At 42.3% G+C, this 26,417-nt stretch overlaps 1 long non-coding RNA gene across 1 annotated transcript; it reads right to left on the bottom strand.

The window, feature by feature from the left end:
• Positions 1-8,607: 8,607 nt before the first annotated feature.
• On the bottom strand, positions 8,608-25,724 carry LOC141983872 (uncharacterized). Its single transcript, XR_012638547.1, has 3 exons — positions 25,281-25,724; positions 21,556-21,635; positions 8,608-8,684 (listed from the first exon to the last, which is right to left on the bottom strand). It is a non-coding gene; the product is annotated as an uncharacterized LOC141983872 (long non-coding RNA).
• Positions 25,725-26,417: the final 693 nt, after the last annotated feature.

Raw genomic sequence — 26,417 nt, forward strand, 5'->3', positions numbered from 1 at the left:
TGAAAGCTATGTTACTCTTTCCTATCATTGTTAGTTAGCATTGTAGCTATCGACTACGCAGAAAGTTTTTAAAGTTGCAAATCTTTCTCTATGAACAGTTACCAGTGCAGAAATCTGCACTCTCCTCTGGATCTGGACTTCTTTCATACGAAAAGGCTTAGATGCTCTATTTGAGTGATCTTGCCATGACCCAGACAGTTTAGGAGCTCTCTCAGAGGAAGGAGCAATAGCAGGAGATAAGAGCCTCTTTCACTGGGGAGCTCTTAAACTCTGCTGTACGAGGAAGGAATTCTCAGTCATGATGAGGACTTTATAAAGTGTGCATGGCCCCATGACTAAAGTTACTTTATACAGCGTGCATAGTTGGTTGAACATATTCTAAGATCTACAACAAGAGGGAGACCTTTTTCTAACAACCTTGTAATATCAACAGGTGGAAGGAAATCTTGTAAACCTCTCACTCTAATAACTCTAGATTAAAACAAACAAACAAAAAAAACCAGGAAAATTAAAATACAAAAAATTACTATATTTAGTTGTTTAATGGAATTTCTTATTTTTTGTAAAGACAAACAATATTGAAAAGAAATAAACGATGTGGAACTATTTCATGGGCGGAGCTAAAATATTGTCATGTACAAGATGCACATCCAAAAAAAAGTAAGGGTTCATTCACAGCACTGTCTCATTCCATACAAACCAAGGTCATGTACAATAACTTTCGAATGTCACCAAAGTGCCCACAGACTGTGTGAAGTCTGCAAGAGACAGTTAAGTGCTTGTGTGTTTAAATTTTAAATATAAAATTTTAAACACCTAAGCACTTAAATGGGTCCTATAGACTTCCCAGGGTCTGCAGGAATTCTCAGACTTTTTAAAGGCTTTCCTGTGGAGCCAGGCTTTATTCAATATGCACCTTTATTCAATATGCATCCAATGAGACAGGGCTTCAAATACTTTTAGTATGACACAAATTCCGCACAACTTATTTACACATACAATGTCCAGCACATGCCATTAGAAAATTAGGAAATTGTTATTAAAATATCAGTGTCAACTGACGCCATAATGAGAGCCACTTCAAATTAGGCTTCAACAGTTTCTTTTAGCCTTTATTATGTGTGTCTTAAGACAATGCCATTGTGACACTAGCAAACCAGGTGCCAGTTCATGCCAAAGCCCCAGGTCTCACTGAACACTTACAGATGCATAGCTGGAAGCTCAGCCAATTCACTTGTGTATTAGTATAGCTCAAAGTGCTTGTTAAATATATAACATTGGATTTGGTGTTCAAACATCACAAAAACTAATAGGATATTTCCTTGCATTGTTTTCACTTATCTGTACCCTGTTATAATATAATAGCAAGCTTTTACATTGTGTACACCCCTATAACTAAATAACCTGTGGAACAAGAAAGAAGCCTTGTGTAATGCAAATGAAGAACTTTAACAGGAAAGTACTAATTCTTGCACATTTGTATGCAAGTGTGATGAGAAGAGATCAAAGACTATAAATGCGCTCCTCTCTCTCTCTGCCAATTAAAGAAAGAGCCCATGTCGGCGGTGACCCTGTCATCTTGTTTTCTGTGGGAAAAAGTTATAAGTACAGATCCTTCATAAGATGAGTGCATAACTGGTTGGAAACCCCTTCCCAGAGAGCAGTTATTAGTGGTTCACAGTCAAGCTGGAAGGGTGTATCAAGTGGGGTCCCACAGGGATCAGTTCTGGGTCCGGTTCTGTTCAATATCTTCAATAAATGATTTAGATAATAGCATAGAGAGTACACTTGTATAGTTTGCAGATGATACCAAACTAGGAGAGATTGCAAGTGCTTTTGAGGATAGGATTAAAATTCAAAATGATCTGGACAAACTGGAGAAATGGTCTCAAGTAAATAGGGTGAAATTCAATAAGGACAAATGCAAAGTACTCCACTTAGGAAGGCACACATAAAAAAATGGGAACTGACTGCCTCAGAAGGAGTACTGCAGAAAGGGATATGGAGGTCATAATGGATCACAAGCTAAATATGAGTCAATAGAGTTGTAAGCAAGACACAACAAGTAATTCTTCCGCTTTACCCCACGCTGATTACGCCTCAAATGGAGTATTCTGACCAGTTCTGGGCACCACATTTCAGGAAAGATGTAGACAAATTGGAGAAATTCCAGAGAAGAGCCACAAAAATTATTAAAGGTCTAGCAAGCAAAACCAAGGGGGAAGATTGAAAAAATGGGGTTTGGTTTTGTCTGGAAAAGAGAAGACTGAGAGGGGACATGATAACAGTTTTCAAGTACATAAAAGGTTGTTACAAGAAAGAGAGGGGGAAAATGTTCTCCTTAACTTCGAGGGATAGGACAAGACACAATGGGCTTAAAATGCGGTTAAGGCGGTTTAGGTTCGTGTCATAAATATAAAGGGAACGGTAACCACCTTTCTGTATACAGTGCTATAAAATCCCTCCTGGCCAGAGGCAAAACCCTTTCACCTGTAAAGGGTTAAGAAGCTAAGATAACCTCGCTGGCACCTGACCCAAAATGACCAATGAGGGGACAAGATACTTTCAAATCTGGAGTGGGGGGGAACAAAGGGTTTGGTCTGTGTGATGCTTTTGCCAGGAACAGATCAGAAATGCAAGCCTTCCAACTCCTGTTAAATAAGTAAGTAATCTAGATGGAAAATCCGTTAGATTTTCTTTTGTTTAATGGCTGGTAAAATAAGCTGTGCTGGAGGGAAGGTATATTCCTGTTTTTGTGTCTTTTTGTAACTTAAGGTTTTGCCTAGAGGGATTCTCTATGTTTTGAATCTGATTACCCTGTAAGGTATTCACCATCCTGATTTTACAGAGGTGATTCTTTTACTTTTTTTTCTTCAATTCAAATTCTTCTTTTAAGAACCTGGTTGCTTTTTCATTGTTCTTAAGATCCAAGGGTTTGGGTCTGTGTTCACCTGTACCAATTGGTGAGGATTATTATCAAGCCTTCCCCAGGAAAGGGGGTGTAGGGATTGGGGGGATATTTTGGGGGAAAATGTCTCCAGGTCTCTTTCCCTGTTCTTTGTTTAAAACGCTTGGTGGTGGCAGCATAGGGTTCAAGGACAAGGCAAAGTTTGTACCATGGGGAAGTTTTTAACCTAAGCTGGTAAGAATAAGCATAGGAGGTCTTCCATGCAAGTCCCACATCTGTACCCTAGAGTTCAGAGTGGGGAAGGAACCTTGACAGTTGGACATTAGGAAAAGCTTCCAAACTATCAGGGTAGTTAAGCACTGGAATAAATTGCCTAGGGAGCTTGTGGAATCTCCCTTATTGGAGATTTTTAAAAGCGGGTTAGATGAACACCTGTCAGGGATGGTCGATAATACTTAGTCCTGCCATGAGTGCAGGGGACTGGACTAGAGCACCTCTCGAAGTCCTTTCCAGTCCTACGATTCTATGATTTCCTTTTCTTACCTAATAAATATTAGTTAATTTACTATAGACTTGGCTACCAGCATTATCTTTGGTGCGCAATCTAAGATGCAACTTGATTTGGGTGAGTGAATGACCTCTTAAGACTGGGAATAACCTGGAATATTTGTGATTTTTGGTATAAGTGATCATTTATCACATAGTCCAGTTTGTCTGGGTGGCAAGATAGACTGCAGTGTCTAAAGGGACTGTCTGTGACTCTATTATAAGACTACTGTAGTATTTTGGGGGTTCACATTTGGTACAGAATTGGTGAAATCTAATTATAGAACACACTACCAGTTTGGGGTGTCTGCTCTGCTTTTGACAGTTTCCGTGAGGTAGGCATTCGGGGTTGTAAGCCACTCCAGACAGCCTGACAGATATTATCACCTATGAATTGCATACACTTGCAAAAACAGATAAGGCAAGCAAGATAATTGATCAAGTTACCTCTCCTGGGGACTAGGTCACTCTCTTCAAATCTCTGGTCTCCGCTATGTTCGCCCCTCTATCTTTTCCATGCTTTTGTTGTCAATCAATCACCTATGTTTTATCGCCTGATCCATAACTTTGCACAGACTCAGTTTACCAAGTTACCTCATCTGTGTACCTATCCATTCTAAACCCCTAATTAAAACATTTTCGAGTATAAAACACAATAATTAACAAACTAATACATTTTTGCTTATCCTGATAAAACTTACTTTAAACAGTCTACATCTGTCATCCCCACTCGTTCCATCCAGTTGTTTTTATCCTTCTGGTCTGTTTTTGTGTCCTTGTTAGCTTGCCTTGTTGCAGGGGACACATGAAGGTAACAATTCCTTCATGACATTCTGCTTCACCCTGCTATTTGCATAGGCCAAGGATTTTATAGACACACAAACAAGGCTTCATGGTTTACACAACCCTGAAGCTGTTTCAGCTAAGTTCTGAAATGCTGCATCAAAGATACATATAAAGCAAAAACTCCTATATATTTTCTTATATTATATATAATAGTAATTTCTCTAACATTATTTAGTATGTGTATTTGACTAACACAATTCACTATGCGTTTTTCTAACAGTGATATGAACACTTGTCCCCTGGAAACTAGACTGACAACACTAAGTCATCTAATATAGAAATAAGATTTTGAAAAATATCTATAAATACACAAAACCTATTTACACAGTTACAGTAACTTACCTCTGCTGCTGTAGAAAAACTGGTCAAAATTCCTCCTATCACAGGATACAGCTTCTCAAACAGCTTTACGTGTGATCATCCTGTTTCACCAAGGCATCATATGGGATGCTCTGCGGCTTTTTAAGACACTGTGAATCTGAATCACTTTTCACACTGTGGTGGCTTTATGGTAAAAGGAAATTCATACTAAAAACATGAAATATGATACGACCCTAATAAGAAAGGAGAATATGCTTGCTTAACTAAGAACTGTAAATTAAAGTAATGAGAAACGAATGAACTATTGCCCTTTTCTGACCCAGGCAGCTAGTTAAGTTTTCAGACCCTGGGGATGTTCCAATTAGAAGTAGAAATTGATGGAGTCTGGTATTTTCTTTGATGCAATCGTCTTCATTTACAAGGAATGTACAAAGTGCTGCTTCTCTGAATGCAGGAGGAACCAAGAACAAAAGGGTCAACAAAAGCTGCTGCTGGGGGGTGCATTGAAGCAGCAGCAGCAGCAGGGTCTGCCCTCCCTTTCCCACTCTCCCCACAGCTTGCTCCCCTCACTCACTCCTGGGAATCTTGGGCTGGATGGGGCTCCACCTGAGCTGCCTGGCGCTAAGCACAATGTCTCAGCTCCTCTTCCCTGTCTTGAAGATGCCATCTGACTCACCTCAGAGGGCCGTCTGCAAAGCAGGCAGCGGGAAGCCCTGGGACTCCAGCAGCAGGGAAGGAGAAGCAGCCCCATGCAGCTGAGGAGGGAGCTCAGCCCGCAGCAGCCGGCCAGCCACCCTGCTGCTACTTCCTTCCCTGCGCTGCATGGACACAGGAGGAGTGCTGCTGCCAGAGGAGCCGCTACCTCCTTGCTGCTGGGCGTCTTGGCAAGAAGCAGCCTGCGAAATCGGGGAGTGGGGCACATGACCCGGCATTCCGCCCCACCCCACCCATTGCCTCTGACCAGACTAAAAACTCTCTCTAGGGTTTTCCAGGGTCACACTGTGCATAGAACACACACTCTCTCTCTCTCTCTCCACCCATCCCCACCCCTACAACTACCCCGGTCACAATACCCAGTGAAACCCTTCCACCTATATGCTGCTAGTTTCTGGGCAGACTCAAATTAGGCCTTGTTTTAGTTGTAACCCCTTAGGAGTTTCTTACAACTTAAGTGAAAGTTGCATTCAAACTTAATCTCAAAGGGTATGTCTACATTGCAATTAGACACCCATGGCTGGCCTATGCCAGCTGACTTGGGCTTGCAGGACTCAAGCTAAGGGGCCATTTAATTCCAGTGTAGACATTCAGGCTCGGGCTGGAGCTTGGGGTGCAGCCCGAGCCTTAACAACTAAACTGCCCCTCAGCCTGATCCCCACAATCCCAAGTCAGCTGGCATGGGCCAGTCACAGGTGTCTAATTGCAGTGGAGACATATGCAAAGAGATTTGTGATCGAAGCAGTCACTAGTACTTTTCAGAATAACAGTGTAGAGGCAGATTTCACAGGAATTAATTCATCCATTTTCTGTGGTTCTAGCCTCAGGTGAAAGTTCTAAAGATTTAGGAGGGATATTGATCTTTTTCAAAAATGCCATATTAGCATTTTGCTGTCACTCTCAGTCTCACCTTCTAAAAATAAACCTCAACCACTGATCACATTTTGCAAGGAAGGATAAATATCTCATGCACTTTAGAGGGTCTAACCATAATATGCTTCCAGCTTTATGCAATAGAATTTTTTTTTTTAAATATCAAATGCTCCATCGCTGATCGGGTAATTTTGTGCAGTTTATTGGAAGATGGCTCTGCTGATCTTTCTTTGTTGTAAGCTGCTTTCATGATGCATTAACTTCTTTAAAAATAAAAGGAAGCTCCACTATTATGTGAATGAGAAAAAGTTAGTAAAAAAATAAGAAAATAAATATTTTTAAAAGTTTGGATATACCTCCGTAAACAGTTATCCACAAACTGTTTAGCTGATTGTTACTTCAGGATAACCTTAGAAGCATTATGGCTTCATGCATTCATTTGTTTTGAATGATATTTTGTTGTGGTTAGTGAAAAGAAATACTTCTGTAAACCAATACAACAATGAGGAATCAGGAAAATATTAAATTAACTGCATATTTAATGGTTCTGCAGCATAGTATCACAGGATGACCACTGATTTACAGAGTCTGGTATTTTTTCATAAGTAATTTGATTGGATTTTCAGAATATACAATATTTGTAAACAATAAGACAACTTTTTGTAGCTTGTCCCACAACGAAAAAGAGCTTATTGTACAAGTGAAGCTAATTGGCACCACACGATTTTCTCTCAAAGGGAAATTAAGTTTATGGAATAGAAAAGACCTATATATATGTGACAGAAGTAAATTTAATATAAATGTGTATCATTTCTCAAAAGTTTTATTTAATGATGTTCAGTTTCTAAATATTACTTCATTATGCAATGTAATTGGGTGAATGTAACTGCTATCTGGGTGCTGAGGGTAGCTTCCAAGGCCAATGTAAATCCTACAGAAACATGATACATATATTGGTTGTTTTTGATACAACTAATTTTACTGAACCGATACTGCAATTAGATTTCTCCAGAATAAATATATCAATACATCAACATGTCGTAAGTGTCACTAAATCTTCTATGAGCGGCCTTTATTGCTAGAAAACATAGGGCCCAGTCCAGTCCCACTGAAGTCAATAGAATGTCCATTGATTTGAATAATGCGGGCTTGGGCTATTAATACAGATGTAACTTTAACAACTACAAACAATATAGGACTTGTGACTTTCTAAATACATTTTGATGAAGGCACAAAGATTAGATAAGAACCATTGATCAAAGGACAGTTTTTATTTATTTGTTTTTTAATATTTGCTTTTTTAAAGGGGTGACAAACTGTGTAGGCTTCTAAATTCTGCTAGAAGAATACCCCGAGCCATACATATTTCTATTGCTCAGTAAGAAATGTGTGAGCAGCATTGATTCACATCCACCAGCTATGTTTTATGACAACTGACAGACAATTTACAGTTTTCACAATAGCTTAGTAATGGGATTTAAATGAACATGTTCAAGTTCCGGGTATGAGCCTGCTATTAAAATTGAGAATATTATCTCTGTTTTTAACCAGGAAATGTGAGTGTTGCATGTGAGGCTTTAAAGGGGTCAGCCACCTTGTGAGAGTCCTCCCACTCCAGTTCCTTGCTGATCCCAAAGCAAGCTCACTTCCATCCGGTGCTGCTACTTTTTTCTCCCCTTGCCAGCCAGTTTCTCTGACAACAAGCCCTCCAGCTCTCTTCTTAGCTGGCCAGTCCCAGGGATTAACTGGCCTCTCTTCCAAACTGCCTTTATCTCCGCTATCTGGAGAAGCAGCCCATTTCTCCCATCTTCCAAAATTTCAATTTGAAATTTCAGGCCTCCCTTGTCTGTGGCTCTTTCATCCAAGGTCATATGTTCAATTTCCTCCATAGCGGCTAGTTTCCACTGACACCCCTCTGTCAGAGAAGTCAAGCTTTCTACATAGAATCATAGAAGATTAGGGTTGGAAGGGACCTCAGGAGGTCATCTAGTTGCACCCCCTGCTCAAAGCAGGAAACCATCTTCCCCTCCCCTTGCACATTTGGCATCACTAAAAGGTGTTGCCAGGACTGCAACATCCACTTTTATGCAGCCATAGGAATTTGTGTCAGGACATAGGAACTCCTCATAAACTGCAGGACACGCCCTATGATGATGTGCAGGACAAACATCTGGATGTGCATGAAAGGTGAAAGAAAGAGATCTCTGTTGTAATACCCTTTATGCCATTCCTGGACCAGGAAGGGAACATACAGAGAAAAATATAAACACTGAGAAAGCACAAATCATTTATAATGATAGAGAAAGTGATAAAGGAGTATACTGAATTCTAAGGTTATAAAAAAACAAAATAGGAACAGTAGTCAGTCTATGGGAGTCCATCAAACACTCCCATTCCTTTCTGGGCTTTAATATAGACCCCAAATACCACCCACTGCATAGTTTTCTTGGGTTCGCTGGAGGTTGACACAGAATCTCTGCAAGACAAAAATACATTTAATGTGTCTCAAACCACTGCCCGACTTTGACTCAGACTTGAAGACAATAGATATTGTGTCTTGCACTATGAACAGGCTGGGTAACCTGCCCTCTAGTGCAGGGGTCTCAAATGAACACGAGGGCCACATGAGGACTAGTACATTGGCCCGAGGGCCGCACCACTGACCATCCCCCACTGCCTCGCCCCTGCCCCCACTCCACCCCTTCTGTGAGGCTCCGCCCCTGCCCTGCCTCTTCCCACCCCTTCCCTGCCCCGATTCCAACCCCTTCCCTGAAATCCCCGCCCCAACTCCACCCCCTCCCTGCCCCCAGAAGGTGTAGGAGGGGTGCAGGGTGCAGCAGGAGGCTCAGGGCAGGGGCTTGGGGTGCAGGACGGGTGTGGGAATGGCAGGGGGCTCAGGGCAGGGGGTCAGGGTGCAGGAGGTGTGTGGGGTGAAGCAGGGGGGGTCAGGGCAGGGGGTTTGGTTGCAGGAGGGGTTCGGTGGGCGGGTCCGGTGCGGCCACGTTTCCCGGCCAATGGGAGCTTTGGGGGAGGTACCTGGAGGAGCAGCCAGGGCAACTCACAGACCCCCTTTGCCCCACCCTCCCACAGGTCCCAGCCTGCTTCCCGGAGCGGCACGGGGGCAGGGCAGGCAGGTAGGGAGTCTGCCCTGCCCCCAGTGTGCGCCGGGCCGGAGCCGCTCTAGGTAAATGCTGGGGGGGGGGCGCCCACATAAAATAACCCCATGGGCCTCATGCGGCCCGTGCATTTGAGACCCCTGCTCTAGTGAGTCTATCAGAGTTTTCTTCCAGTTTCCAATCAGTTTCCAAGCTGTACAAACTTTGGGGTAACGATCTATTATTTCTCCAGTTGTCTTGCAGACGTGGTCTTAGAATGTGTATAATCTAGGGACAGATCAGCAACAATGAAGGCAGGGACTGTGTTTTCTTCTATGTTTGTACAATGCCTCGTACGGCAAGGCCTCCGAGCACTATTGCAATATAAATATTAAATAATAATCCCCAGTAGCTCTAAGGTCTGTATAAACAGTCCCCTGCACCCATGGGAAACCCCATTGAAGAAAGTGGGGTACGATATAGTACCAAGGGTCTGCCCAGATGGGCCAGCTTGGAGGATCAGGGCCTTCATTTTCAGTAGGACAATATGGGAGATTTAACACATTACAGGCAAATGTGAACTGCATATCAAGTTAAAATGGAAGCACTTGTGATGTCCCAAACACAGCATCCCTTCTTGGTGCCACCAGCTCCTATCTTGGCTTCAATATCTGGAATACATTAGTCACCAGCTTGTGGCTTGCAAAGTCTAATGGAGGTCTCACTAATAAATCGTTTGTTTTCTTTGGTTCACTAAATGGCTGCTATTGTTTGAAAACCAATCTAATCAAATATAGGGTCCTTCTAATCCCAAGGGACCAGCCACTTAGCCAGGTGAATATAAATCAGATTTTACCCAATAATCAGGCTGATGCCAATCCTTTAGTAACTAAAAACTAAAAGGTTTAATAATGAAAAAAAAGAAGAGAGTTATAAATGGTTAATATATCATATATATACACACAAGTAATTTTTCAGAGTTCATAGATCAGGATCATAGTAGTGATGGAATAAACTGCCATCTTGCAAAAGTCTCTCCCTGGAATTTCCCAAACAGGTTGAGGGTCATTAGTCCTTGTTTATAGCATCCTTGTTAGAAATCCAGAGGATTTTTCACATATTAAAAATGCAAAAAAACTGTAACAGTTAGCAGTTATATAACTTTCTAAGCCACGTTCAGACATTAATTTAATGACCTATAATAATTTATTATAAAAAATTATAGCACTAATATTTTTCACTAATAATTAATAATACTTAGCATTTGTGCAGTGCCTTTTATCTCAGGATCTCAAAGCTCCGGAAAAAGGTGAATAACTATAAAATAAACTGTAAAAGTAGATGAATTCAGACTGATGTTTTTTGTATGTGAAATAGGTTATACACATATAATTCAGGATTTCGAGGAATAATTTAAATCCAGGATTAGATTAAAGGCCAAAGATTAAGTATCTTTGACTGCAAACTGTTGCTACATTTGGGAAGCAGTGTGTAGGTGGGTGGGTGTGTGTGTGGATGTGTGTGTAAGAGAGAGAAAGGCTGATGGACTGTTGTTTTATATTATTATTCATTATTTCTAATACCATAGGATTTAGGAGTCCTAATCATAGATCGCCAGAACCCCTCTTGTGCTAGGTGCTGTAACACAGAACAAAAAGATGGTCTCAGCTCCAATAATCTTACAATCCAAGTATAAGACAAGAGACAACAAATAGATACAGACAGATGGGAGAGTACAAAGAAACAATGAGATAATATTGGTCAGCATTAGAGCTAGTGATATCAGGACCAAGCAGCCTAACCATTGTAAAGATTTTTGTAGTTTTCATAGCAAAAGAGTTTTAGGGAAGGATCTGAATGTGGGTAATTAGGACACTTTATCAGTTTTCACAGGAAGCTCCCCCAGGCTTGAGGGATGCCATGTGAGAAAGCATGAAGGTGCTTGGTTGAAAATTCAACAAGTGGAATCAGGGGCTGATCAGAGGCAGGAGTCAACATCTCAATAACGAATGAGAAATGATAGGTCAACTAAAGTAAGAAACGATTTTAACTTTCTATTTTCAGAGTTTAGAACTGATTTTAGGCATATCTCTCAATCTTTCTGTGCCTCAGTTCCCCATATGTAAAGTAGGGATAATAATACTCTTTGTCCCACTCTTTATCCCTATTTAAAACGTACAATATTATATCTCTAAATATGTGTTTGTAGAGCACCTTCAATAACGTGAGGATAACTAAGCAGTTTAAGGCAGTGCACTGAGGTCCCAGTTTCCCCTGGGGGCATAGGTTTGAATCCCCCTCCTCACAACACGCTGAGCTTTTCTTGAATTTGCTTGGGGGTCATGGTGAATAATCAGCTGAATATGAGCTCCCAGTGTGATGCTCGGGCCAAAAGAGCTCATATGAATTTGGGATGCATGAATATAGAGTAGGAGTAGAGAGGTTATTTTACCTCTGTATTGGTACTGGAGCAACTGCTCGTGCCCACAATTCAAGAGGGATGCTGATAAACTGGAGAGGGTTCAGAGAAGATCAATGAGCATGATTAAAGGCGAACAGCAGAGAGGCTAACAGAGTGAGTTTGCCTGGGATCTGTCCGAGAGGAGGTACGCTAAGTGCTGCATTAGGGGGGCCTGTGTTGGTGAGTATCTGAGTGTCTGTTGCGGGGACAGTTTGACCGTATACTTGATTGTTTGAAAAGTGTGAATTGGGAGTGCTTTGTTCCAGGTGAGCCTTGAGTAGGCCTGACTATTATAAAAAGCCAGTCAGCTGCGTACCAGCTGAGTGGCGAACACCGGAGAGGTGAACAGAAGGAGTTTGCCTGGGAGTTCGTCTGGGGAGAGCCCACTGAGGCTTTCATCTTGCAGGCTTCTCTGAGTAGTTACTACAGCTCCTGAGGAAGCTCGTAGAAGGAAGGTAATATGGACAGGGAGTGTTCAGCTATTGTGACCTGCACAGGATGTGCCATGTTTGCCTTTCTTCCACAGGACAGAAGCGACTTTGTCTGTACAAAGTGCAAGCTGGTCTCCATATTGGAAGAGAAGGTTCAAGGTCTGGAGAAACAAGTATCGACCGTGTTGCATAAGAGAAACTGAAGATTTCCTGGACAGACGTCAGGATATGCTTCTACAGGCACAACATTCTGCAGATTCAGAGCAGGCTGTGCAGCAGGGACAGAAGGACGGTGAAGAAATTTGGCAGCATGTGACCTCCAGAAGAAGAAAGGGGAGTGTCCATGTACCAGCAATGCAGATACAGGTAAGCAACTGTTTTCATATTCTCTCCACAGGTACTGATGCGGAGAGTGGACTAGATGATACATCTGAGGGAAGGGAGCAGAAGGAGACTCTGCCGATTGGAAGGCATGAGGTGCACTGCCTTAGGGATGGGGGTGCCACAACCACCCCTCCCAAGAGAAGGAGGTAGGTGGTGGTGGTTGGGGACTCTGTCCTCAGGGGGACTGAGTCATCTATCTGCCGCCCCGACCGGGAAAACCGAGAAATCTGCTTTTTGCTAGGAGCTAGAATTCACAATGTGAAGGAGAGACTGCAGAGACTCATCAAGTCTTTGGATCGCTACCCCTTCCTGCTTCTCCACATGGGCACCAGTGATACTGCCAAGAATGACCTTGAGTGGATCACTGCAGACTACGTGGCTCTGGGAAGAAGGATAAAGGAGTTTGAGGCGCAAGTGGTGTTCTCGTCCATCCTCCCCGTGGAAGGAAAAGGCCTGGGTAGAGAACGTAGAAGCGTGGAAGTCAACGGATGGCTATGCAGGTGGTGTCGGAGAGAAGGCTTTGGATTCTTTGACCATGGGACGGTGTTCCAAGAAGGAGGAGTGCTAGGCAGAGACAGGCTCCACCTATCGAAGAGAGGGAAGAGCATCTTCGCAAGCAGGCTGGCTAACCTAGTGAGGAGGGCTTTAAACTAGGTTCACCGGGGGAAGGAGACCAAAGCCCTGAGGTAAGTGGGGAAGTGGAATACAGAGAGGAAGCACGAGTGGGAGAGAACAAGAGGGGAGGGCTCCTGCCTCATACTGAGAAAGTGGGACGATCAGCGAGTTATCTTAAGTGCCTGTACACAAATGCAAGAAGCCTGGGAAACAAGCAGGGAGAACTGGAAGTCCTGGCACAGTCAAGGAATTATGATGTGATTGGAATAACAGAGACTTGGTGCGATAACTCACATGACTGGAGTACTGTCATGGATGGATATAAACTGTTCAGGAAGGACAGGCAGGGCAGAAAAGGTGGGGGAGTTGCATTGTATGTAAGAGAGCAGTATGACTGCTCAGAGCTCCGGTATGAAACTACAGAAAAACCTGAGAGTCTCTGGATTAACTTTAGAAGTGTGAGCAACATGGGTGATGTCGTGGTGGGAGTCTGCTATAGACCACCAGACCAGGGGAATGAGGTGGATAAGACTTTCTTCTAGCAACTAACGGAAGTTACTAGATCGCAGGCCCTGGTTCTCATGGGAGAGTTCAATTACCCTAATATCTGCTGGGAGAGCAATACAGCGGTGCACAGACAATCCATGAAGTTTTTGGAAAGTGTAGGGGACAATTTCCTGGTGCAAGTGCTGGAGGAACCAACTAGGGGCAGAGTTCTTCTTGATCTGCTGCTCACAAACTGGGAAGAATTAGGAGGGGAAGAAAAAGTGGATGGCAACCTGGGAGGCAGTGACCATGAGATGGTTGAATTCAGGATCATGACACAAGGAAGAAAGGAGAGCAGCAGAATACGGACCCTGGACTTCAGAAAAGCAGACTTTGACTCCCTCAGGAAACTGATGGGCAGGATCCCCTGGGAGAATAACATGAGGGGGAAAGGAGTCCAGGAGAGCTAGCTGTATTTTAAAGAATCCTTATTGAGGTTACAGGGACAAACCATCCCAAAGTGTAGAAAGAATAGTAAATGTGGCAGGCGACCGGCTTGGCTTCACAGTGAAATCCTTGCTGATCTTAAACACAAGAAAGAAGCTTACAAGAAGTGGAAGCTTGGACAAATGACTGGGGAGGAGTATAAAAATACTGCTCAGGCATGCAGGAGTGAAATCAGGAAGGCCAAATCACACTTGGAGTTGCAGCTAGCAAGAGATGTTAAGAGTAACAAGAAGGGTTTCTTCAGGTATGTTAGCAATAAGAAGAAAGTCAAGGAAAGCGTGGTCCTCTTACTGAACGAGGGAGGCAACCTAGTGATAGAGGATGTGGAAAAAGCTAATGTATTCAATGCTTTTTTTGCCTCTGTCTTCACGAACAAAATCAGCTCCCAGACTACTGCACTGGGCAGCACAGCATGGGGAGGAGGTGACCAGACCTCTGTGGAGAAAGAAGTGTTCGGGTTATTTAGAAAAGCTGGATGAGCACAAGTTCATGGGGCCAGATGTGCTGCATCCAAGAGTGCTAAAGGAGTTGGCAGATGTGATTGCAGAGCCATTGGTCATTATCTTTGAAAACTCATGGCGATCGGGGGAGGTCCCGGACGACTGGAAAAGGCTAATGTAGTGCCCATCTTTAAAAAAGGGAAGGAGGAGGATCCGGGGAACTACAGGCCAGTCAGCCTCACCTCAGTCCCTGGAAAAATCAAGGAGCAGGTCCTCAAGGAATCAATTCTGAAGCACTTAGAGGAGAGGAAAGTGATCAGGAACAGTCAGCATGGATTCACCAAGGGCAAGTCATGCCTGACTAATCTAATTGCCTTCTATGATGAGATAACTGGCTCTGTGGATGAGGGGAAAGCAGTGGACGTGTTGTGCCTTGACTTTAGCAAAGCTTTTGACACGATCTCCCACGGTATTCTTGCCAGCAAGTTAAACAAGTATGGCTGGATGAATGGACTATAAGGTGGATAGAAAGCTGGCTATATTGTCGGGCTCAACGGGTAGTGATCAATGGCTCCATGTCTAGTTGGCAGCCGGTATCAAACTGAGTGCCCCAAGGGTCTGTCCTGGGGCCGGTTTTGTTCAGTATCTTCATTAATGATCTGGAGAATGCACCCTCAGCAAGTTTGTAGATGACACTAAACTGGAAGGAGTGGCAGATACACTGGAGGGTAGGGATAGGATACAGAGGGCCCTAGACAAATTAGAGGATTGGGCCAAAAGAAATCTGATGAGGTTCAACAAGGACAAGTGCAGAGTCCTTCACTTCGGACGGAAGGATCCAATGCACCGCTACAGACTAGGGACCGAATGGCTAGGCAGCTGTTCTGCAGAAAAGGACCTAGGGGTTACAGTGGACGAGAAGCTGGATATGAGTCAACAGTGTGCCCTTGTTGACAAGAAGGCCAATGGCATTTTGGGGTGTATAAGTAGGGGCATTGCCAGCATATCGAGGGACATGATCATTCCCCTCTATTCGACATTGGTGAGGCTTCATCTGGAGTACTGTGTCCAGTTTTGGGCCCCACACTACAAGAAGGATGTAGACAAATTGGAAAGCATCCAGTGAAGGGCAACAAAAATGATTAGCGGACTGGAACACATGACTTATGAGGAAAGGCTGAGGGAACTGGGATTGTTTAGTCTGCAGAAGAGAAGAATGAGGGGGGATTTGATAGCTGCTTTCAACTACCTGAAGGGGGGTTCCAAAGAGGATGGATCTAGACTGTTCTCAGTGGTAGCTGATGACAGAACAAGGAGTAATGGTCTCAAGTTGCTGTGGGGAAGGTTTAGGTTGGATATTAGGAAAAACTTTTTCACTAGGAGGGTGGTGAAGCACTGGAATGTGTTACCTAGGGAGGTGGTGGAATCTCCATCCTTAGAGATTTTTAAGGCCTGGCTTGATAAAGCCCTGGCTGGGATGATTTAGTTGGGGATTGGTCCTGCTTTGAGCAGGGAGTTGGACTAGATTACCAACCCTGATATTCTATGATTCTATGATTGAAAACATGCCTTGCAGTAATAGATTCAAAGAGCTCAAGCTATTTTGCTTAATAAAGAGAAGGTTAAGGGGTGACTTGATTACAGTCTAAAAGTACCTACCTGGAGAACAAATTTTTTTAATGGGCTCAATCTAGCAAAGAAGGGTATAACCTGATCCAATGGGTGGAAGTTGAAGATAAACAAATTCAGCCTGGAAATAAGATGTAAATTTTTAATGGTGAGAGTAATAATAAGATTGTGTGCTAAATATACATTTCCACAGTGACCAAAACATTCTGTATTAACCCTTTAGCTATCTTTGCTGGCCCATAAACACTACAGAGACTCATATGTTCATCTCTTCCTAGAACTAGTAGTTAAATAGCCAGCTAATAATCTTTTACCCATCCATCCTCGATTCAAAGAATTCAATTCTGAGGCCCACTCTGGTCCCTTTCCATCACTCCCGTGGTATATAGGAGCTCGATACCAGCCATATGTCCTCAACTGGGGATTCTCCTAGTGTTGATGAGTTCCTAGGTGGCATAGAGCCAGCTTAGTTGCCTGAGGAGCACGCTGAGGTGTTCCTAGCAGGAAGGTGGGAGTCCATTCCCAACTGGTACATGGTGCCAAATCTAGGTAGGTGTGGTTCACAGTGGCCATGGAGCCATTTTATCTTGAGTTAGAATGGGGAAAAGCAATACCTCTCCCTTCCTCTTCCTGCCAAGATGACTGCAGCCTTAAATGGTGGGGCTGAAGGAGGCTTTGGTTCTCCAGTAGGTTCTCTGCATATGATGGTGGCAGAGTCTGTTTGTTTGGAGGCTGATGTAGAAGTTAGTGTGCGCTGACAGGTAGATCTGGTGTTACTATCAGCCAATGTTATGGGACTTGGGGTTTGTGGTCCCTGGGGATTTGGGTCCCCAGGCCAAAGGCACCTGTGGGGAATCTGTCTTAGGAATTGCAGAGGGTAGGTGGGGGGGATGGGGAAGGATTTGGGGTGAAGGGATAGGTGATAGGAGTACATGTTCAAAAAGAAAAAGAGGCTTGCTTTGCCTGCTCTTGGAGAGTGGCTGCCAGACAGAGCTCTGAGTATGGAGGGGGTGGAACTAGGTCTATGTACTCTGGGAAATGATTTGCAGTGTGTGTCCTCTATCTCAGCTCTGCATGGGGTCTTGAGGAGGAGGAAGAATGCAGTGGAGTTTTGGCCCAGTTGGAGTGTTTCAGAAATGTGGCTGTGGCTTCCCTTTCCCGTGAGGGGAGGAGGAGGAATACTGTGGTCGCTTCCATTTCAGGGGCTCTATTCACTTTAAGGGACTCCACTCCGAGAATTATTAAGGGTAGGAGTCGATCACAGGGAAAAGTGACCCACACGAGGTATTCTTTAGACTCTGAAAAGGGGTCTTTTGTTTTTCCTTCCACCTGAGGTTCCCAGCAACACAAAAGGGAAATCCTAATACTGATGAGGGAGCTCAAAGACCTGTCATGAGTGAGCAACTGAGGAAGAATGACAAAGAAGGACATGAGGTGTCTGTTTCCAGTCCTGTGTCTCCTGAGGGGCTGCCTGGGAAGATATCCTATGTAGCAGTCACAGCTAGTCAGGATTGAGCTTCTGGGCAAAACTCATCACAATGGAGCATTATTTTAGGATACCTCAGCAAAAATATATCATTCAAGTGTGATACCTAGGGGACATGGACAAATGTCCCACTAGGGATTTAGTTGTTGAGATTCTTTTATTAATATCTTTAGGAGTGTCTCCTTCATAGCTGTAAGCTATAATACACCTGTCCAGCAGCAGAGAATTCAGTGTTAGATTTTACCCTTATGGTGAAGTGGAATTTTTCTGGGAGCAGTCTGGAATTAGAAAGGGGACTAGGGTTTGGGATGATATAATAGCCATTTCTTTATTCCAACCTGCTATTAAGCCTGTGACTGTTTTCTTCCACAATGAATATATATATGAAGCAGATGTTCTGCATTGGGTTTCATGTTATGCTAAAATGTTGGAGCCTCCAGTTGAAGTTTATGATTGATTTACAGTTTGGAATGGTGAATTTAAAGGCACCATTGCACTCTAGTAGATTAATACAGCACATCTCCCTAATGAATTTTATTTAAATTCTGAGTGGGATTACTGTAAGTATGCTGGGGGGCCATGCACTTGTTTTACCTGTGACTCTACAGAGCATTTTAGGATGGGCTGTGAGGTGAGGAAGTACATGTGCTGTGGTGCTAACACACACAAGACTGCGGACTGAAGGGACATCTTTCGATGTAATATGTGCGGGGAAAGCAGATAGGTTTATAGGCCCAGAGGTGTGGCATAATAGAGAAAGACATCATTCCAACCTGTCAAGGACCCTTCCTCCTTCCCTAACTTGCTAGTTAGGTAGCAGGTTTTGATGCACTCAACTGCAGGAGCAGTAGAGTTTCATGAAGCCAGATAAGGAACGATAGAATCAAGAAGAATGCTGGGTTATAGTCACTGAGGGCAGCCTACTCCTATCAGAACCACACAGCATTTTCACAGTTCCAATGGCTAACAGGTTTGCTGCATTAGGTGTTCTTGTGGACGAGGGAAAACAGAGGGAGGAGCCTGTGGGTACATTGCCAGCACATTTATTAGAGGAACTCAGCTTGCACAAGCTCAGAAAAACCTATCAGAGTTGGGTTGAGGATCTGGGGCCTCAGGAGGCCCCTGTTTGAGAACAACAAACTAGTCAATAAGAAAAAAAGAGGTCAAAGAGAAGGAAAGAGTGAGAGAAAGGAGTAAGTCAGAGCGATTATAGCAATGACAACACAGTCAACTCAGTGGGGATTACAAGCATCTGTGACAACTGGACTTGAGCATTTATTTAGATGGTAGTGAAAATTTGAACTTAAAACCTGCCCTCCATTCTGACCTTGTGCCAAAAGCAGATGATTTTTCAGTTTTTGGAGGGGCAGAGTTTGGATCTAGTGGGGATCCATGAAAAAATACTATGTTCTTGGTGTGATGTAATGGGAGCTCAGAGAGATTGGAAGAGGGGCCCATCTTTTTCATCCATGGGGCCTAATACTTATGATGGAGGGGGGATACTGTTTTATATTTCTGTAGTATTGGTGTGGAGGATGGTAAAACTGCAGCCAGGAAGGGGGTTATTCATGGATTCTGTTTGGGTGTGAGATATCATTGTGTCACCATCTATGGCCCACAGCATCAGAAGCTGGGGAAAGATCTTTTTATAGAGATTGTTCCTATCTTAATGACATCTCAACAGATGTTGTGAATGGAGGATTTTAATTGTTTAGTTGCAGTGACTAACAGAGAAGCAACCTAAAGGGTTACTTGCTGATGAAACTTACTTACAAGCAGTGTGTGATACCACTGGGTTAAAGGATGTTTTGGGGCATCCTCATTTAAGAAAGGAGGGGGCATTTACATTTTTAGAGGCTAATCGGGTAGTCAATTGGACAGGTTGTATGTGAAAGCTACCTCACTGATCAAACGATGTGCAGTGCAGAGTTTTCTGACCACTGCTTGGTCTGTGTTGAACTTGGGAGTATGGAACAGTAGCTTTTGGCCAGAGTTATTGGAAACTAAATAATTATTTATTCAATAATGCAGTTGTAGTTAGAAAGGCTGAAGGCATTGTTATGGAATAAGAAACAGTTTGGGAGTTTTATGCATCCCAGATGGAATGGTGGGAATGGACCAAAGTGGAGCCTGGAGATCCCTGTATGTTCCTCTTCAGGACATCTCTACACAACTGATTACAAGCATTATTTAGTATTGCAGAGCTATTTGACAGATCTTCATGGTCGATTGTGAGATGGGGAATACAAAGAAATACGGGTCTTAGAAGAAGTTAAGGAAATGGTACAGCATTGAAGGAGAAAGCTGGAATCAATTAAATCTGCAAAGAACTTTTAGGACAAAAAGTGGGACAGCCTCCTCTGATATATTTGCAGGATGAGATGGGGGGGGAACGAGGAAATCTATATAGATACATTCTGTGGTAAGGCAAGTCCCTTGATTTCCCTGTTGTATTGTTTTTCTTTGGACCCTTTGCTGCAGGAAGCATATGGTAACAGGATTTCAGAGCTTAAATGTATAGTTTAAGGGAGAATTTCACTCTGTCAATGTAATTTTTCACCCATGTGGATGATGTCACAGTGCTAGAGCCAGGCCAAAAGATAGAGACATTTTTTGACACCTTAAACAGTTGTTCGGCTGCAGCCCGAGCAGCGGTCAACATGAAAAAGAGCAAAGGTTTGTGGGTGGGGATTTTGGGTTACTCTTTTACTCTTTCAGAGAAGCTGCAAATTGTGATGAGCCCTTGCAGGGTTATAGATACTTTGGGAGTAACTTTTAGGAGTGATTCAGTAGCTGAGCTGAACTGGGAGAGAAATTTGCCTCCTGTCAGGTTAAAGATGATGAGTGGAAGACATGGACCCTGACATTGGCAGGAAGGATGATGTTAATTAAAATATTCTTCTTACCTCTTTGCTTTTATGTGGAATATTTGTATCCTTCCCCTAGAAAATTATTGGTTAAATTATTGGTTATTTTTTTTCAGATGCTGTGGGTCAATAAATATAATCTAGTGAAGAGAGTATAGTCAATGTGCTAGTTAAGGAGGGTTTGGTGGTGGTGTCCCCTGAAGCTTTCTTAATGATGTTGTTTTTGTATTAATTTTCATAGGGTTTTTGCAGCTGGGGGTAGGGAATGGCCACTTACTTTCCAGTATTACTGGGAAATGTCACGGGAAAATAACGAGGAGTCCGGTGGCACCTTAAAGACTAACAGATTTATTTGGGCATAAGCTTTCATGGGTAAAAAACCCACTTCATCTGAAGAAGTGAGTTTTTCAAATAAATCTGTTAGTCTTTACAGTGCGACTGGAGTCCTCGTTGTTTCTGTGGACACAGACTAACATGGCTACCCCTCTGATATAAGGAGAAGATAAGGAGTAACTGGTGAGGGAAAAACAGGATGCAGCCCCTAAATAGGGATTTTTCCTGAAACAGCCCAGCAGGCCCCCTCTTACATACAACTTGCTTTAAGATGCATTTCCCATTGGCAATTCAGGCAACAGCATCCCAGCACAGTAGCTCACAGTTTAGGAGAGTACTATACCAGAGGGTGCTTAAGAAATATTTTTCAGAATGCCATTTAGCAATACTGAATTGTCCAGAAGATTGTCTCTGTGGGGAACTGTTGTACTTTTGAAATAATAGAGTTCCCTTCAAGTATAGGGACATACAGAGATCCCACAGCAATTTCTGCCATAGAAAATCAGGGTCAATGCAACAAAACATGAAGATAGCTTTCCTGTCTCTGTTGAAAAGTGATTTTTGTGAGGCAGGCAAAGAGGAACTAACAGGGGAGCCAGACAGATCCACATACCATAATCCTCTGGTAGGTGTGCAAACAAACACTAATGGCTCAGAGTTCAGATGCCTCTACAGAAGTCACAATGTTGAAACCTAAAAAGGAACAAGAAAACTCAGTTATTGTCTTTTTTTTTTTTTTTTATTTCTCTTTAGCTACAGATCACTGTCTCTGGAGGATCCCAAGAGGAGAAAACCTCACTTTAGAGCTTAGGCACAATATTGTGTTTATCAAATGTGGTAAAAAAATCAAATTGCAGGGAACCCTGATTTCTAATGGGAAAATCATCCTTGTCTCGTACGGCAAGATTCTGGATGATGAATCCTTGTACTCAGAAAGCATCAAGTGAAATGCTGCAATAATCATTTCCAAGATTCTTAAATATTAACTCTTATTTCTTCACTATTGGCAGATGCTGGGCTGATACAGGAAGGAATGGCAAGCTCCGAATCAGTTTGCTTGTGTAGCAGCAAAGATATTAATAGAATTCTCCAAAGTTGCCATTTAATAGCTTGGGTATTAACAACAACATTTGATTTATGGAGTATTTGATAACAATGCTTGCTTCGCTCACAGAAACTTGTGCATTAAAAAGCCAGCAGTTTCCATAGTGGGAACTGAAATTACCTATCTTAGGTCTTGTTTACCATCATTTTTTCATCACTTTTTAACTGAATTTATGGAAAAACTCATTTAACTAAATGGGTGCAAACCACTAGTGTGGATGCCATTATAGCATTATAAAAGTATGTATTATATCAATGTAATTTGTATCAGTAAATAAGTGTGCCCACACTAAGGGTTATACTGATTTAGTTAAATTGGAACAACAACTGAGAGTAGAAAAAGATATCTAAAGTAACGGTGTACAATTGTTGGCAGATGTTGACTGGTCAGGCTTTGAATTTACTGGCTAGATTCTATAACATTTTCCTCAGACCCCAGAAATCAACGATGTCAAGAAGCCCTGGTACACATAACACACACAAAACAGCTATTTACATCCAGAATGTTTTTAAGGACAAAAATGGCCTTTCGCTATTGTAAATTTTTCAGCTGTAATGTTACATAAATCACACTCAATACAGAACTGGCAAAAAAACCCTAAATATTCAGTGATTTCATTTTGATTGAAAACATTTCCACATTGCTCTTTATAGCATTTTGATAAATTATGCAGGTATTTTGGTCATACTTTCTTCAAACCTAGCCCTTTTTGAAGCTCCAAACATGTAGTAACCATTCTACTAGAGATGGCAGTGGGGAGAGGAGCACAAATTACCCATTTCAGAGGACTGTTCTTTCTAGCTACAATCAAAGCAGCTTCAATAATTTTCTTCAGAGCTCGCTGGAATTTTTCAATGAAACATTTTTGTCAAAAATGCCAATTTGCTGAAATCAAAATATTTTCTGGGGAAGGGTCGGTTTCAATAAATTTTTCAGCCCAAGAAAAGTTTGAAAAAAGGTTCAAAATTGTTGAAAGATTTCATTTCAATATTTTCTGAATAAAAAAACTAGTTTTCTGGCAAAACAACTTTTTGTTTTGAAATTTAAGTTACCTGTAGTAACAAGATTTTCCAGTTTAAAATGGGCAAAATCAAAATTAAACATTTTTAAATTGTCAAAATGAAATATTTCAATTCTGAATCAAACTTTTTTGGATTTTTTTTTTTTGATTCTTGAAAATTTTGTAGATTGAATTATTATCCTGATTTGGGGTGGGATAAATTTTCAAAATCTCAAAAATTTTCATGGGACAGGAAAACCTGTTTCCTCCATATCTCTACTTTTCTTTTACCTGAGCATGTGTCTACACTGGAAATGCTACAGTAACACAGCTGTACTGCTGCAGCTGCCTTGTTGGAATGTAGACACTTATTATAGTGTCCGAAGGCGTTTTAGTAAATCCATCTTTCTGAGAGGTGCTAGCTAGGTCTAGGGATCAACCTAGCAGTGTCTACACTCAGGCTTAGGTCGGCTTTATTACAGAACACAGGGTGTGAAATTTTTCACAGCCCCAAGCAATGTTTTTAAGCCGACCTAACTTTGTAGTGTAGACCAGCCCTGGGTATCAAGATTGCCAGTTGTGTAATTTAGTTCAACAGACATAAATGTGCAGACAGATATGCTGCACTGAAGTCAATGAAGTTAAATCAGGGATAAATTTACTCCATTACTAGCAATCTTTGTGTTTAAATGGGAGTATATGTTAGACCAATATATTGGCATAAGAGGGCAATGCCAACCAAGCAGACATGGTATTAACAGTAGGCTCCACCCAGGCTTGGCTTCCCCTGCTTTCATACACCTCTATTCCCCTCTGACAATTTCTTTCTGCTCTCCACCAATCTTAACCTCCTTGCTCCTCCTCAGTTTGGAGGGAGGGAAATTTAGCATCCTGGTCACTTTTCCCAGTTTAAGGGGGTGCCAGATGACCACTACACTAAAACTGAGTGGAGAACACAAATTCTGTTCATGGAGGATTTTGAGTTTTTGAAATTTGTTTTCATTCCAATTCAGAACAAGACCTGACATTTTTTAAATTCTCAGAAAGAAAATTCTGGGGGGAAAAAATCATTTTGGCTCAATCAAAATGTTTTGTTTTGACAACGGTTTCATTTTAATTTTGACTTTTTTATTTTATAGTACATAATACAGAGTTTTTAAAAAATTCAAAACAAAAGGTTGTTTTGAAAGGAAAAATAGAAATGTTTTGTTTTGACAACATTGAAATGGGATATTGTGACATTGTCAGATTTTTCCCCCTTTTTCCTTCAAAATGAAATTTCAGCAAAATCAATATGATTTTGTGAAGCATTTCAATTTCAACAGAACAGTGGTTTCCAACAGTGGTTTCTGTCAGTTTTCTAGTCAGCTGTAGTTTTAAATGGTGCAGTATGGAAACACAAGTCATTTACCTCCATCCATTGCTGAGCTGTCTGACCTGCCTTCCACTTAAAATAAAAAGGAGATCCACTTCACTACTACATAGTCCTGCATGCAGTGTGACCATGCTAACTTTCTGTTGAATCATCCACAGATGAATATTATACCCACATGTGAAAATTTGCTAAAACTGTCTTTAAGCAATAGAAAAATGTCATTATCATTTTGTGACGGTGCCCCCCATAAGGCTTTATGGAAATATGCTTATGAATGTATATATGACATAACTGGAATATGTTTTATACTACATATGCCATGTAACATATCTCTGTAAAGGTTATGATCTACTGAATCTATTCATCCTATTTGTATGCATGTGTCATTGTCGTATTCGAAGTTATGAATATTGGCTGTATACTTGTTTGATTTTAAATAACCTTAGTAAGGCATTTGGTCAGCTTCTTTAGAAAGGAATTTGCAAGTTAAGTGCCCAATTAAGAAGCAGTTAATGCACAATGGATTTTGGAAGGCTCCAATCCACACAAGAAGTCTACTTGAGGATGTTCAAGGTAGCATGTAAGCAATGGCTGCTGCCTGTAAAAACTGAGTCATGCATGGAGACGTGACTTTGTTACCCGGGGTTCTTTCAACCCAAAGCTCTTGGTAACTTTTACTCTGCGCGAGTTGGTGTCAGGAAATAAATCAGGGGAGACACGGCCATCCGACCGATAGATGGCTGGCACAAACAGGACAACACAAGAGTGCTTTCACTTAAAGCTAAACTTTACTTAGTCTCAAGCACTAACACACGTCCGCAAAAGGTTAGTAAAACACCCCCAACCCTTGATAATTACCAAAGCTGAGTGTGGCTCTCGAGTGGCAGAGTGGCAGGCTTCCAGTGGCCAAATCTTCCGTCTGCCAGTGGGGACTGTAAGATGTATCCAGAGGGAGAGTCCAAAAAGAGTCCAACTACCTCAAACTTTTCCCCCTTATTTATACATTAGTAATAGAATGACATGTCCCTTAAAGAAAACTTGTTAAGTAAGCAGTTTCAATAGTCAAGCAAGAGGTTCCTTCTGATTATCGATTAACCAGGTGTGGGTTTTTCCAGAGTTTGCAGCCTTGAGGCCCCAATAGACATTCCTGGGGCACATCCTGCACTTCGAAAATGCATATATCAGCCACTTCAACACAATTCTTAACAGGAAGGACGCGGGGTCAAGCTGCCCTTTCTGTAGCACCCAAAACTCCACCCCTCCCCTGGTCAAACTGAGAATGCTGAATGGCCAATTTACAGCCTGCTGACTTGGCTGCTTTTAGCAATAAGCCATAGTGGTTTCAGGCACTTTACTGGTTTGCCGAAGTCTCCCCGTACAACTTGCCCATGTGACTCCAAAACGCCATCTTGGAGCTGGACTTTGCATAGGAGAGAGGAGGGGGGTCTCCTCCCACAAGAGAAAGTCTATTTAAGCCCGTGGGAGACCCCTCCATTTTGTTTTCAGCTGGCTAAACAGATAGCCTCTCTACTCCAAGGGTACCTGAAAGAAACTGGAACAAAGGACAGTAACTGTAGGGGGTGTGAGTGATTGCTGGACCCAGACTAGAAGGAGACTAGTCTGTAAAAGGAAGCTTACTGGAATTCCTCTGAGGGTGAGGTTTTATCTGTACTCAGTTTTCTTAGACAGACTTGCATGTTCTATTTTATTTTGCTTGGTAATTCACTTTGTTCTGTCTGATATTACTTGGAACCACTTAAATCCTACTTTCTGTATTTAATAAAATCACTTTTTACTTATTAATTAACCCAGAGTATGTATTAATACCGGGGGGGGGGGGGCAAATACCTGGGGGGGGGGGCGGGGGAAATCAGTGTTATAGAGGACGAACAATTTATGAGTTTACCCTGAATAAGCTTTATACAGGGTAAAACAGATTTATTTGGGGTTTGGACCCCATTGGGAGTTGAGCATCTGAGTGTTAAGGACAGGAAC

This window comes from Natator depressus, chromosome 3 (assembly GCF_965152275.1).
Source record: "Natator depressus isolate rNatDep1 chromosome 3, rNatDep2.hap1, whole genome shotgun sequence".
NCBI lineage: Eukaryota > Metazoa > Chordata > Testudines > Cheloniidae > Natator > Natator depressus.